Source organism: Simochromis diagramma, unplaced genomic scaffold (genome assembly GCF_900408965.1).
Source record: "Simochromis diagramma unplaced genomic scaffold, fSimDia1.1 OVJJ01000320.1, whole genome shotgun sequence".
NCBI lineage: Eukaryota > Metazoa > Chordata > Actinopteri > Cichliformes > Cichlidae > Simochromis > Simochromis diagramma.
Genome location: NW_024386773.1, coordinates 10,947,490 through 10,961,973, shown reverse-complemented (window position 1 = coordinate 10,961,973; position 14,484 = coordinate 10,947,490). Strand labels below are relative to the sequence as shown.

Here is a 14,484-nt window from a genome sequence, read left to right as displayed (position 1 = left end):
AGTCCAAAATGTGAAATGAACTTTGGATTCAAACTATCATTACATTTTTGTATTATACTGGGCTGACCTTTATTAAAGCGCCAATTAATGTGACATTGTCTGTGGGCTGCAATAACTCCTCTGTTCTAGAAACAAAGAAGAAGGAAGACAGGAATTATTGGATTGCTAATAATATTTTCAAATTATATCTAGAGCTATATGAGCTTAAGTTAAGTCGCTATAGTTACATTAAAACCCAATCTTCTCTGACACTCCATTTCCAGCCCAGCGGACATGAGAAAAAAAGCATTACAATACTGGCGGAAAACAAAATACCAAATTGAACCACAGCTAGTTCCACTACTGTGTGCCTGACCTTTAGAGCAAAATGAGACAAGTTAGTGTCACGGGAAAAAAGACTGCTGATTAACACGGCTATTCCCCTGTTCCTGACGTCACTACAAATCAGCATTACCTGGCCACTGGTATTTGTGGTCGAAGCGTAAATCGGGCGTCAGGAACAACCAGATTCAGAAAGACAGCAGGAGGGAGAGTGGTTGCCTTTCATATTTGTGGGAGTCTTTTTTACTTGAAATTAAAATCTGGGGCACAGTAAAGATCACGCTCTTTAAGTTCAGCGATAAAATCTTTGTGAAGTGTGTGTGAACTTATTGTGTTTTGTTTTTTCTTCTCCTGCTTGCTGGCAATTGACATGTGCAGACCACAATGAAAAGCGTTCCTTCTTAAGATGTTGGCCATAAAGTAACAACACATTTTTGTGTTTGTTTTTTTAACTAAGATGTCTCTTCTTAGCCAGTAGTGCAAGTATATGAATGAGAACTGTCAGTGTATTGCCAGTTAGTTTTAATTTTATGTCTGGACAAACCCCTAGAAAGGCCTGATCATAATGAACATTGTAATTGTCCTAGAATGGTCTCTAGAACCTCCAATATAATGTGATCTCTGGTCACGACTGCTGACAATACTGATCAGATAAATTGAGCTTCATAAAGTTGCAGCCCATTAAAAAAATACAAATGATAGAGAACATATTCCTGTTCCAAAAAAAAAAAAATCCATAGATTCTGCGTTTGAAGTTTGAAGTGCACACTTTGTGGTTCACAGAAGCTGTGCATTTCTGAATTCTTTGCCATCTGTGTAAATGTGATACCTCTCCTTAGTACAATGAACTGGAAATGGAAGCTGTGTTTCATATAATCCCCAAATCCATCCAACTCTCACATCCTATCATGCAAATTTGGTGCAGTTTGAAGAGAATCCGGTCTCCCAACCATATGCCTGAGCTGCGTAAAAGATACAACAATTTATTATGCATGCATTGCACCAGGCTTATGGTAATAAGGTATTAAATTAGTGCTGGACATTATTGCTCTTCTACATCACTTGTGCTCAAAAGACTTTCATATAAGTCATAAAATACAGAGAAAGGAGGAGATTGAAAATCAGATTTCTGTACAATCAATACTTGGTTTGAATATGATTTGATCATCTAGATAAAATTTGCTGAAGGCTCCCAATTAGATAGTTGTCCACATATGCCAGTGTTTATTTTTTTTACGCAGTGATTTAGAAAAAAAACCCCCATAAATTTGCAGAAATGAGTCAGGAATGTAAGGAGTACTATATGATTTTTCCATTCAGAGAATAAACTGTACGTGCACTAAAAATATTTCATGCTTCTATAACATTAACTGAAGAAAGGCAAGACCAAATGACAGATAGTTGACCTGTTCAGGGTGTTCCCCTGCCACAGTCAGCTGGGATGGGCTCCACCTTGCATTAGCTGCAACAACCTCACACAGTACTACAACGGAAATAAATAACAGAAACACATAAGGCCGCTCCCTCGCTAATGATGATTGAACAGAATATTGACTTCATTATGTTAAGCATCAGTAAAAACGAACAGATGCATATTAAAACACACAACAATCTTTGCCTTGAATAGTAATTAATGCCTGGATGTGTACTGATATAAAAAGTACAGTATAACGTAATAAAATATGAACAGAAAGCCACCTTCATGACAGCTTCATGATGTCTGAAGAATGCTCACCCTCTTACTCTGAAACTGTGCTGATATGCTAATAATTGTGTTTTTCACTTTATCTGAAAATCTGAGTGAACTTTAAACAGCATTATTAACTTCATCTTTGAATGAGCTTGATGGGACAAATTGCTTCACACTCAAAATTAGGAGATGTCAGTTCTTTCTGCGCTCTTGTGGAAGGGAAGCTTCAAGGTATAGATTTACTGTAAATTGCAAAACCTTTGCAGATGCAATATGTTTAAACATATAGCATTGCACACACAGGTTTTCCGTTACATACTGTAAATCTGCAAGCCAAATATCATCAAAACCTGTCAGTGTGGGAAAATATTTCCTCTGCCATATAGTAGAAAAGTGGCAAAAAAAAAACCTGTTGATATATTTGGGTTTAAGCCACCAAACATCCACAACACTGAAACTGTTATACCGTGTTTACTGAAGTGTGATTTTTCTAAGTTTCACAATTCGCCTCTAACTCTCAGCTTTTCATTGGGCTTGCTTATTGGGGTGTTTCCCCTGGAACAAAGCAACAAGCTTGTAACTCTTAAATCAGAGAGATAGAAAGAATTTGGGGGGGGTGTTAGAAAGAAAAACATACACAAGATTAAAAAGCATTTTTTGAGCTACGTCGAAAATATATTCGCAAACCTTGATCTGCAACAGAGTGATATGGTGCTGTGATCAGCCCTGAACAACTATTTATACATGCGTGCCTGCAGATTTTTTTACAGGCCAAGGTGTTGCTCGATGTGAAGCCACTCTGTGTTATTTTATTGCATCAGTGTGCAAAATGTGAGGAAACACCCACACGCTCCTCACTGCCCATAACGTACCTGCTTGTTTTCTCATCAGCATAAACAACTGCCCTGCAGCTGTCATTTCCCATGGTTTACATAGCATGTGAAGTACTGTCACGCAATGCTGTTATTACATATGCCATATACCATTATAAATGCTGCCACAGCTAAATCGCCATTAGTTGCTGGTGCTGCAACTGTCGGTACTGTTGTTGATTCTTTTATTGCAAATTTCTTTTCTTTTTTCTTTTCTTTTTCTAATGCATCATCTTCTGGCCATAAATCTTATACAGGATTACTGTGTATAAGTCGCTTGTATGGTCTTGACTCATCAATCAGAGTGGGAATGTTTGTGTTACAACTGCCACTTTGTATGACGGATGAAGATGGGTGTTTTCCAACAGTACAATAGCTTTGGTAAGAGACGGAGGTTGTCTGTGTGTGCGTGTTTGAGCGAGCGCAGCGTAAGCAGTGACATTCATTATTTCATCTGCAGCTAAGAGTGATTGAACACGCTACTTATTAACTGTCTTTTTCTCCTAATCCCATTGTGTTCTGCTAGATTAAATTTGAACACTAATAAACGTTTTTTATGACTAATTAATGTTTCGCACCTTGCCAAGAATCATCTTCTTCCTCTACTAATTCTAATTGGTCCAATTAATCATGCAAAAGGTAATTAGCATAGTTTGATGTGCAGTAAAGCCACTCCAGAGCCCATGGGGAGATTCGAAGAGCTTTTGTTTCTTGATACAAACAGAAAATTAGTCAAGGGTGGTATTCGCTTGATGCTGAAGCACAATGCAATACAACAATAATGAGTGTGTTCTATTGTGATGGTCTTCATGGGACTGACAGCCATATTCATACCAAAGGCAGATGTGTTTGAAAGTGAATGAAGACCACTGGCTGTGGCTGAGAGATCTATGCAATATGTTGAAGATTTATATTACGAAAGGACATTCTTAACACAGAGACGCATTAAAGAACACAGCTTATTTATGTATATGCAGATTTTTCAAAGGTCTCCTACTGTAGTATTCAATATAACAGACAAGTGGTGATCTAGCGTAGATATTCTTTCTAAATGCATAATGCTGTTCACTTAAAACCCTTTTCTGTGTTAGGAATTTCAGAACTGACTAACCTTTAGAAGATTTTAGAGATTTACTTTTATTATAAAGTACTGTGACAATATTATTTGCAGTAAAATGTTATGGGATGTTTTCATCTTTCTAAAAGCCTAAAAGTTTTTATAAATGAAGTGCACTTGACTGAAGTTGGGGGAAAAAAAGATCTGTGGTGCAGCAGATACTGTCATAGTGAGAGAAATTTTGGAATAATGCTACTAAAGAAACAACTTCCAAATGTGTCAACCTAACACCAAAACTCCAAACTCAAATCTGGAACCTAGTACCACTGCCAAACTGACTGACATTTTGTATACATAACAAATGTGCAAACTGGAACTGAAAGTGGTTCTTCACAGTGAAGCTTTAGAAAAAAAAAAACACTTCAAAAAAGTGTCTGGGAGAATTTTAGTGATGTGAAAAATAAAGTTTTCACAGGGTTCTATGCAATTCTTGTAAAAAAACTAAGTACACACTTACTGCTTCCACAGGAATTAAAAGAGTAAGTAGCAGCCAGATGCTGCTAATTGAAAACACAGGATTAAATGATCATCAGTATAGTGTGAGCGCCTCTATAAAAGCAAATGTTTTGGCACTTTGTTGGTCAGGAGTATTCAGGAGTGTATTAGCACAGTCTTCCTGGGAGTGAACATCCTATCAAATGCACCCTAAGTTCAGGCCATGCAATGCTCAAAGAAATTGCAAAACATCCAAGGCCTACATCTCAGACTCCACAGGCCTCAGTTAGCATGTTAAAGGTCAAAGTTAGGAAGTTAGAAAAAAAGACTAAATGGGTATGGATTGTTTTTAAGGATTGCCAGGAGAAAACCTCTTTGCTTAAAAATAAACATGGCAGCATTGCGGTCTGCAATGCTAAATCTGAACAAACTACAACACATCTGGAACAATGTCCTTTAGACAGAAGAGACCACAGCTGAGATGTTTGGAGGTAATTCACAGTGCCCCGTTTGATAAAAAACAAATCCAGCATATCAGATAAAAAAAAACACCTCACAGCAACACAGAGGTGGATTGGTGTTGATTGTGGTTCATTTTGCAGCCACATTGCAGTGAGTTGACCATAAACTTCTCTGTATACCAAAGTATTCTATAGTCAGATGTCAGGCCATCTGTCCGACGGCTAAAGTTTAGCTGAAATTGTTTTGTGCAACAACAACCAGATCTACAACAGAATAAAAAAGTATCAAGGTGTTGCAATGAAACAAAGCTCAGACCCTAACCAAACTGAAATGCTGTGGGGGGACCTTTAAAAAGCTCTGTATAAATGAATGATTGCAAAATTCAATGAACCAAAGTAACGCTGTGTAGCAGAATGGACTAAAATCTTCCACAAAGAAATGGGACAGGTAAAGTCATACAAAAAATTATTACTTAAAGTTATCATAGCTAAAGATGCTACAGGCTAAAGAATCATGGGGTTGGTACTTAGGTTGCAAAGAGTCCAGTATATAAATATATAACTGGTTCTTCACAGTACCTCCAATGGTACCAAATTGGTTAATAAAGAGGGAAGAAAGGGTGCAGTATATTATCTAAAATCTGAAATTTCTTTAAACAGCAAAACTTTCCCATAAACAAAGCATACAATTAAAAGTACAACTGATAAAAATAAACATTCTACAAACAGGTACGCATTCATGTAAATACATCCAGATGTGTATTGAAACATGTTGCATATGAAAATTAAATACATATAAAGAAACTCAATAACAGTCACAAAAATAACACCATCACAGAATTGCTTATAGTGGTCTCTGAACAGGGTATAAACATAGTGACCTACATTTTGAAAGGTCAGTTCAATGAAATCAAAGTTGTCGATGGCGTATGCCTATTTGCTTTTTGCATCTAGAACAAAGACAAAGTATTCATACAAAGTAAGCAAAATCCTCAGGAATTAAAGAATTAACAAACCAAATGTTGGAGAAAGATATCTAGTAAATAATAAATCATGATAAATAACTTGGGAACAAGTTAATAATGAGTCGCTGTTAAATCAGAACAAAACTCATCAGGTTGACCTCCTTAATGTCCATAAATCTCCTTCTGCCCAATATAAGACGCAATTAGCACCAACCAAAATCTAATTAGTTACTACTTACTTTGTCTCCTTAGGTTAATGGGTGCTTTATTCTGATGTGGATTCAAGAATCTCATTATTTCCGTAAGTTCACCATTTCCTTTTTGGGTATACTAAAAAAAATCAGGCCACTAGTCCACGTGTCATGTGACTAGCTACTGTAGTGGTGTACATAAATCAGATCCTGAGATAAAAGGGACTGCATGATGATGTTTTGGGTTTTTCTGATATGTCAGCCGCATGGCTTCGGGTAATTCTGAGAAATCAGTTCATCCTACAGTTCATCCTACAGCAATAAAAACAAAGTGAGAAATCATAAGCTGTACTTTACCTGCTATGATTTATTCATTTAAGTGCAGATTTGGTTTATAATAAGCCCCACTTAAAAAAAGAGACTGTTGCAGAAATCTAAAACCCTGTCACCTTCTTTGAAGCTTTCGATTCCCTTTTTGACATATGGCCAGTGAGACAGAAAACGTAGAGGTTTTAGCAAAGCAACCACATCTATTAAAAAGATCCACAGGAAGACCAAGACTTCTGTTGGTTCATTAACTTGAGTGGCTTTGCTGTGGTTGCATAATTATATTTTATAGGAGTATAAGAAGCATATCAACATGCTGAGACAACATTTATTTTAGAGCGATAACCTTCTTGACAACATCTGGATTCAATTTGGCCTTGGTTAATGGGCGCCCTTTCGAACTTTAGAAGGACTCAGCTGATGGTTTGATGACAACTTATTTTGTCAAGTCTTTTACTTGAGACACATATGCTTATGTAATGAAGTTCTTCACCATCAATCATTACCCAGGCATCAAGCTCGTAGCAGATATTTGTGAGTTCGAATCAACAGCTTCATTCTTTATTTTTTCTTTATTGCAGAATCTACAGTTCAGTCGCTGCATAAATCGTATCATCTTCCTTATCATCTGTGCCAAAAAAAGAAAAAAGAGCAAAAGTGTCAGCGAAAATAGCCAGGCTTATAATATCACTCTATAAGCTGAGGCTGATTATGATAGTGAAATTGGCAGTAGAGCGTGGCATATCCCTCCGGTGGTTTTCCAACTCCAACTCATTTCACGGGCCATCTCTGGGTCCCGATCTCTGGGACTGGGTTCACTTGGCTCTGGCCTCTGTGCTACCGATGTCTTGATTGCTGTTTCATAGACTTTCACGTGTCAGTGCAGCAGTGCCGAAAGGGACCTGTGAGAAGGAAGTGATGCAACCACAAAGATATGTAAGAGCGGCTTGAAAACACTAACACTGTGGTTCGCTGACCTCAAAGGAAGGAAAGAAACAAAGAGATAGAGAGAAAGGCAGAAACACGAGAGCAACTGTTTAATAGGTGGTCAGAGGGTCTAAATGTCAAGTGGTGACAGTTTAGAGCATGAATGTCAAACTAGCATTGAATATATCTTTGCACGTACGTAGTTTCGTTTCTCATGCATCTGTCACATAACATTGTACACAACGCTCTACTTCCAGAGGATAAAGGGTTTTTTGTGTGTCTTTTTTAATGATTACAAACAAGATGAAGCATTAATCAGATTAATGGCAGCTTAAAAATTCGAACCTAAACAGTGACAATCTAATTGCTGCTGCCAAAATGTTTGATTTTAAGTAAATTAGATGAGTGGCTAAAAAAACAGTCTCGTTTAATGGAGCTTTATCTGTAAGTCAGGGCCATTAGCAGCCCTAGTTTGAGTTGCCTTGGGCTCTGTAATTAACTCCGCTCAAGCGCAGCTAAACATTTTTGACATTTTTCCTAGTCCAAAATTAACTGTCACAGCAGAGGGAGAAAGTAACCATCTTGTCACATTGAGTTTATCTGAGGATTGTGGAACATTGTCCTCTTCTGTTTCCAACACTCTCTCTGTGCCTTTCTCCCCTCATGTCTCATTCACGTTTTCTCTCCTGCAACCTGGATCTTATTTCAGTATTGTTTCTTGATAAATGAGATGATGGAAAGTGTGACTGCACCTAATGTTTCTGAATGTTTGGGTGACACCATCCTCAGGTTACATTACACTGCTAATTATGAGGCAAAATGCATTCTTCTTACTTGCATATTTGCAAGACAGTTCTGGAGCTCATTTAGATGATGTTACATGACACAAATAAAAAAATTTTTATGGAAACGTTCTATAAACCTATAAACCGTTATATCTATAAACCACCACTAACTGGCTTTATATTGCCACACGCACTCACACCCACACAAACACACACATGTGCGGTACAGAGGTTGTGTGGAGCAGCAGATCCACCTGATTGGTTTAGCTTAGAAACAGAGAAATGAGAGGGCTGATGCGAATGGAAAGGCCCAAAGTACCGTAAACATGTACCATGCAGTGTGTTAACTCCCAAGCCAACAAGGAACCGCCTGGTTTCCAGTAAATAATTATTTTTGTGTCGCCACAATGTGTTAGTGTTTCATCTACAGTTTATCATAAACAAGGCATTACTGTGGTGTAGTGAAGGTAATCCCACACACATAAAGTTCTGTAACATTTTGTTTATTGTAATTAACTAAGAAAAAAATAGGTAAGCGCTTAATCTTATGCTTTACGTTTTAAAAAGAAGAAAACGGAAAAGATAAATATCAAAAAATATATATTTGTATAGATATGAAGAACTTTGTAAATGTAAGTCTAATGTAAGCTATCAGAGAAACATAAAATGTATTTTATTTTGAAATATGAGGCTTGCCTAAACTACCCTACCAATAAGTAAATAAATAAAATATATACTAGCCATTATTAATCAGTTGTCTTGTACTTTGTTCATTTAAATGCTCAAATTTAAATATTGGCCGTAAACTTTGCCACAAAAAAAGGTGTCATCAAATTTCGCGTCAAGCAGACGGTGAAATGAAAGTATCTATTCAAATAGCACAGTCGCATAAGTGGGTTTTCAGATTATTCAGGAGCTTTATGCTGATGGTCGAGTTAATCTCAGACATCACCCACACATCTTACTCATTTTTTCACATTATTTTTCACTCAGATTTCTGCTAAGTTTCACTTATTAAGAAGCCAAAGTTTTTCACCGTTCCAAAGTCTGAGATGAGTAGATGGGCGTTTAGGAAAGCCACACCGTAATGTCTGACTAGTCCAAATGAAATACCACCAAGGAAAGTCACAAGTCAATATGGTGCAAATTCCCCCTGATGAACACACATTAAACCAATCGCTACGCGTTAGCATTTCAGTCATCCTCAGACCATTACCGGTGCTGTAATTATACCACATATTCCATATATTACTTTGAATGAAAGAATGCCAATTACAGATCTTTCACTCTGTCTTTCAATGTGCTGCCTGATGCCTCCATAAAAGTCTGTGATTAAATTACTCAGGGGGAAAGCACTTACATTTTATATGACAACCCCTGACGCATCGCTCGGCTACAAATTCCCCAACCAGTAGCAAATCTTCTAAGAGGCTGTGATTGTGGACAGGTTGGTCCAGATGACTGAGAGAGACAGACAGACAAGTCCTTCCAGCTTTGCTCTTCATGCTATTATTCTCTGTCAGTTTCTATTGATGTAACGCTAACTTACACGCCATACATTTTAGAACATATGACAGGAACATTAGTAGGAGGATCACTTCATTTTTTGACCTGCCTTCACATCCTGCATTGTGTTTTTTCTTAGCTGTCAAAATGTTTAGAATGTCCGTACAGCGCTACATGTATGCCAGTGAAGCAGGAGTGCTAGCTTTGAATGTACTAGGGGCTCTCCAGACAAAATCATATCTAAACAGGGTTATTCAAAATCCTTTGTCTGAAGTTGTTTTAGTTTTACAAGTGTTGATACCCACCACCAACAGCCCTTCTTTCAATTCAAATACAGTCAAAGGCTTAAAATAAATATACAGTAAATACGTACTCCCACATGTTTCACTGGGGCTGAAAATTCCCTCATCTGAGACGATGACTGCAGTAGACTGTAGATGTTTGCTGCACTGATGAACAGTGGACATGCAATGTGAGAAAACCTGGTTCAAAGCAGACAAACAGCAGTGTGAGAACTTTAAATAAGACTTATTCATTATTCAATGTAAAGGCTTTTTTTAAGGTGTGAATAGAGTAGCTTCAGATTCACTTGTAGCTATTTCACAATGAAGAAATTTAGAAATTGTTCAAGTCACGGTGGAATGTGAAATGTGAGTTCTGGGAAGAAATGGGCAAGAGACAAACACAAAGGCCCTTCTGACGAGGAAGGAAACCTTAACTTGTCAATCACAGCACTTCTCTGTCATTAGCTGTTTAATCCTCTGCTGAAAGCTGGTAGGTGCTGGATCTATACACAGCCACGAGGTTAAAGGTGAGGTGAATGACACCCCTCCCACTGGAAGATCTTTTTCCATCACTGTTGCATAGTTGGCTGAAAGGTAAGAACTATAATCATTCATTGTTTTTTCACAAAACCAGACGTCTGTGATTTTAATATCAAAGCTGTAGCTCTGAGTGTGACAGTGATGCAGATAAAAGTGATACTGAGGGAAAATACAAAATGCCAGTTATCAACTTTTGCAGATGGTATAAAATGGCTTTGACTGCGAGCAGATCCCTTACGCCTTACTAGCCATCCAGAAAAACAACAACAACAACAAAAAAGAGAAAAAAACATTCATTTTTAAGTGTATCTCTTTGCATTGCTGTGCCTGGCTGGAAAAGACAGAGACTGTTGAATCAATTTGCCATTATATGTGTGGGTATAAACAAATCATAATGAAATGAGCACAGTAAAGACAATACACTTGTATTGAACAAAAATACATTTGAGCTTATATAAGCCTCATCATCTCCATGACAACGACTTTGCTGGTAACAGGGAAGTGTATTATTTGTGTATAACCAGAGCAACATCTTCCAATCGAATTAAGCTGCACCTGTGTGCATTATAGATGGAAATAAAAGGCTGAAAGCATAGTTACAGTGAGCTTGTTGCTGACTAGATATGAGCATTAGACTTTAATTTGCTGTAATCAGTATATATTTTTGTCTTATAGATGAGAGAAAAGATTCATTATTGTATAGTGATACAAGCTTAGCTATCTGATTAACAAACAGTGTGTCATTTAACAATACGTAATGAAAAAAATCTTTCATATTTAAAATGCAACTGACTTTACTTACTTATCCTGTGCGATCCATTTGCCACATTTAAGTTCCTTTGTTTGGATATGTCAGTGAAATCCGAGGAAGCTTTCTTCTCGGTGTGCAATTTGAAATGCCAGATGAACCAAGTGAAAAATGCTCTCACACCTCGTCATACTGTGCCACAAATGTGAGCGGGTACATACATAAACAAAACACTGGACTTGTGGAAAAAGTATCAGAGCTGAAATAGAGCATACAGAGAATCATATCACAACCATTAGTAACACTTTAGATGTGGTAAAAAGGGGCTTCTGGTTGCCCTGTCAGTTTAAAAGATGACTTTTAACAAGGTTTGCCAAAGCATTTTCTAGGTGGCTAGCAGCTCGGTGGCAATAAATATTTATTCTTCAATGTGTTATTATTATATTTATTTATTTGACATACATTTAGGATGTTTCCTTATTTGACAACTAGTTTAAGTAGAATAAAGAAAAGTTTGAGAGGAAATCATACAGGATTATCTCCATAGTTACCATAAATGAACTCCAACTTGTTCAGATTTTGGACAAATCTATTAATCGTACTTTGTACCTCGTGTATCCAGTAATTCTTACAGATGTCCAGTTCACTACTGAGCCACAACAATGAACATGTACTGTATGTCATTCTGGGAGATCTTGAAGTATTACTGATTCATGAGCCCCTTGTAAAGTTTAAAACAATACTCTGGTGTAGAAAGTGTTAAAATAGGATGTGTAGGTACAGACCTGTACTCTCAGCTAAAATATTAATGTAATTAAAGCTGAAGGCATTTTAAACATATCTGTGTTTTTTCTTTCAACAAAGACAAAATACTAAATGTTTACATACTTGCAACAAACATCTTTGTCTTATTTCAACAGCAAGACTATAACAAGCACTGTGTCCTCTAATGTGTGCCTTTCTATTATGTGCCCTTTCCCTGTTTTGTATATACTCCTCTTGTCTGTTATTTATTCCAGCCGTCCTACTATTTAGATTTCTATTCCATGCACAGTTGGTGCAGAGCACCTGCAATTTTGTCGTACATGAATAATAACAATAAAATGCTATTCTATTCTAACATTGCAACAGTTATTGTTATAATTGCCATTTTCTGGAAGCAAACCAACCAGAAGTTGGTTTAAGGTCTATTGAAATAACCACATTTCTTTTGAAATAATGTCCTTACATGTCTTCTAGGCAGCCAATCACAGTGAGGAAGCATTTCTTTCGCCTCTGTGTATTTAAAGCATATGTCTGGTTTATCTTTATAATAACAGTTTAACTTTGCAGGACTTATGTTCACATTCATCAGTTAAAGTGTGCTATTCTAACCTGTGTATTCACTGGTGGCACAAGCTCGTTTGCAATGAGCTTTTAATGGAGACTTCCAATTTCAGTTTCCAAATCTGTATTTCAAGTATTTTTCTTATAATATAAACTTTTTAGTGAATGGGAAGTAAACAGATACAATTGTAATATAAATCCCTTAATTCCCAGTCCTTTGTCATTATCATCATATCAGATCATATTTTTTGTGCTCTGGTAAGTGAATTATGTGGTTTTATATATAAAAACAATTGTATCTATTCATGTAAAATTTATACCTCAGTTCATCCGAAGACTTGATGACATCAGACTTTGAATCATACAGATCTCAAATCTTGCAAAAGGTATGAATATAGCATTCGTTTTTCCAGGAGCAAAAGATGTCTGTTTCATTTGAATCTTTTCAGTAAGTGAATTTGGACATTTTAACTCTCCTGCATTAAAGTACAATGTTTTCTCAACGATCACATCACCCTGACTTCTTCCCTATACAGCCTTTGTGGCCATAACTATAACTGTGGCTATCATTTCCTGTTTTGTGCTGGTCACTTCTTTGGGAACTATGAAATATAGGGAAACGCATAACATAAAAGACAACAGCTACAGTCAGAGAGTCCTACAATCGCTTTCAGTGTAAGGTAAAGAATCTTAAATCACATCCCAGAAAGTTGATTCTGTTTATTTGTATATAATGTTTTCAGTGGGAGAAACATTACATACAGTGCACCAGGAGTGCAAGTTGTAGAAGTTTCTCCCCAAACTTTTCTCGAACTGAAAACATCCAGATGGTTTCAGTAGGAAAAAAAACCATAGAACTCTTTGTGATGAGTGATACAATGTTTCTCCCACTGAAAATGTTCCATACAGATAAACAGAATCTAGGATTTCTTTGCTTGTATGCCTGAGCATGCATCAAGACAACATGTACACATTATAAATGATAATACTATCATAGATATTGTACTTCGGTAATGTATAGATACATAGTTTTTGGAATAAACCTGTGATGAAGATGCATCTATAGTTATATATTATGACACAGCTTACACTGTAGAATATAGGATTACAGTTATGTGATCTTATGCAGAATAGATTCTGCACCTCTTTTCATTTAAATATGCCTAATCAATTTTCCCAGTTAGTTACAGGAAAAGTATGTTTCAATTTTTCTAAACCTTCCATTTTATTGCACATAATAATATCCATAGATTGCATGCACAGCCAAACGGGGTGTGTTTATTTTATTGTTATGTCAAGCTAGAACCGGTGTCAGACATTAGAAATGGGAAGAAACCCTCTGATCTTTGTAAATCTGACACGGGTGAATGCAATTTGTTTTGTTTGTCTTGTTGACAAAATGAAGTGCTCTAATACAGTTTACATTATAGCGCATAGGTTTAGTGTGTTTGTGGAGTGCGTATAGCATGTAGTGTATTAATCCAAATAGAAATGAGTTCTCATTGAGTTATTAGATGAGCTATTAGAAAACATGACCTTGGAATGTTATTCACACGGCTGCATCTGTCTTCAGTATAACTGCCATGTTCGTCATATGTGAAGCGCGATATACAAATGATCACATGCTGCAATGATTAACTGACAGTACTTAAACAGTTGTTTGGAATAATTAAGATGTATTGGTAAATGGTAGAGGAGGCGGGGGTTTTTTTTGCCTTTAACAGGAGGAAAAACTATCAATTCATGATCTAAGAGGGAAGGAGCTGGATACATCGAGGTGCGTGGCTGATGCGGTAACATAGCCAAGCAAGATAAAAGCAAAACCCTGTAATGCACCGTGACACAAGGTTCACATCAGTGCAGAGAAAAGAAATGGTAAAAATGTTCGTCTGATAAAAAAGCCATGTTTTCTGTCAAATATTAATGACTCGGTGAAAGGCTTTGCTCATAACAGCCACTATTCTGAATTTGTAAGCGGGCACGGTTACA

The 14,484-nt window shown here is 36.8% G+C and overlaps 1 long non-coding RNA gene across 1 annotated transcript; it reads right to left on the bottom strand.

Annotated features, from left to right (window-relative positions):
* Nucleotides 1-1,805: 1,805 nt before the first annotated feature.
* LOC120718981 lies at nt 1,806-11,449 on the bottom strand. The gene is made up of 3 exons (XR_005692604.1): nt 11,224-11,449; nt 9,971-10,468; nt 1,806-7,281 (listed from the first exon to the last, which is right to left on the bottom strand). It is a non-coding gene; the product is annotated as an uncharacterized LOC120718981 (long non-coding RNA).
* Nucleotides 11,450-14,484: the final 3,035 nt, after the last annotated feature.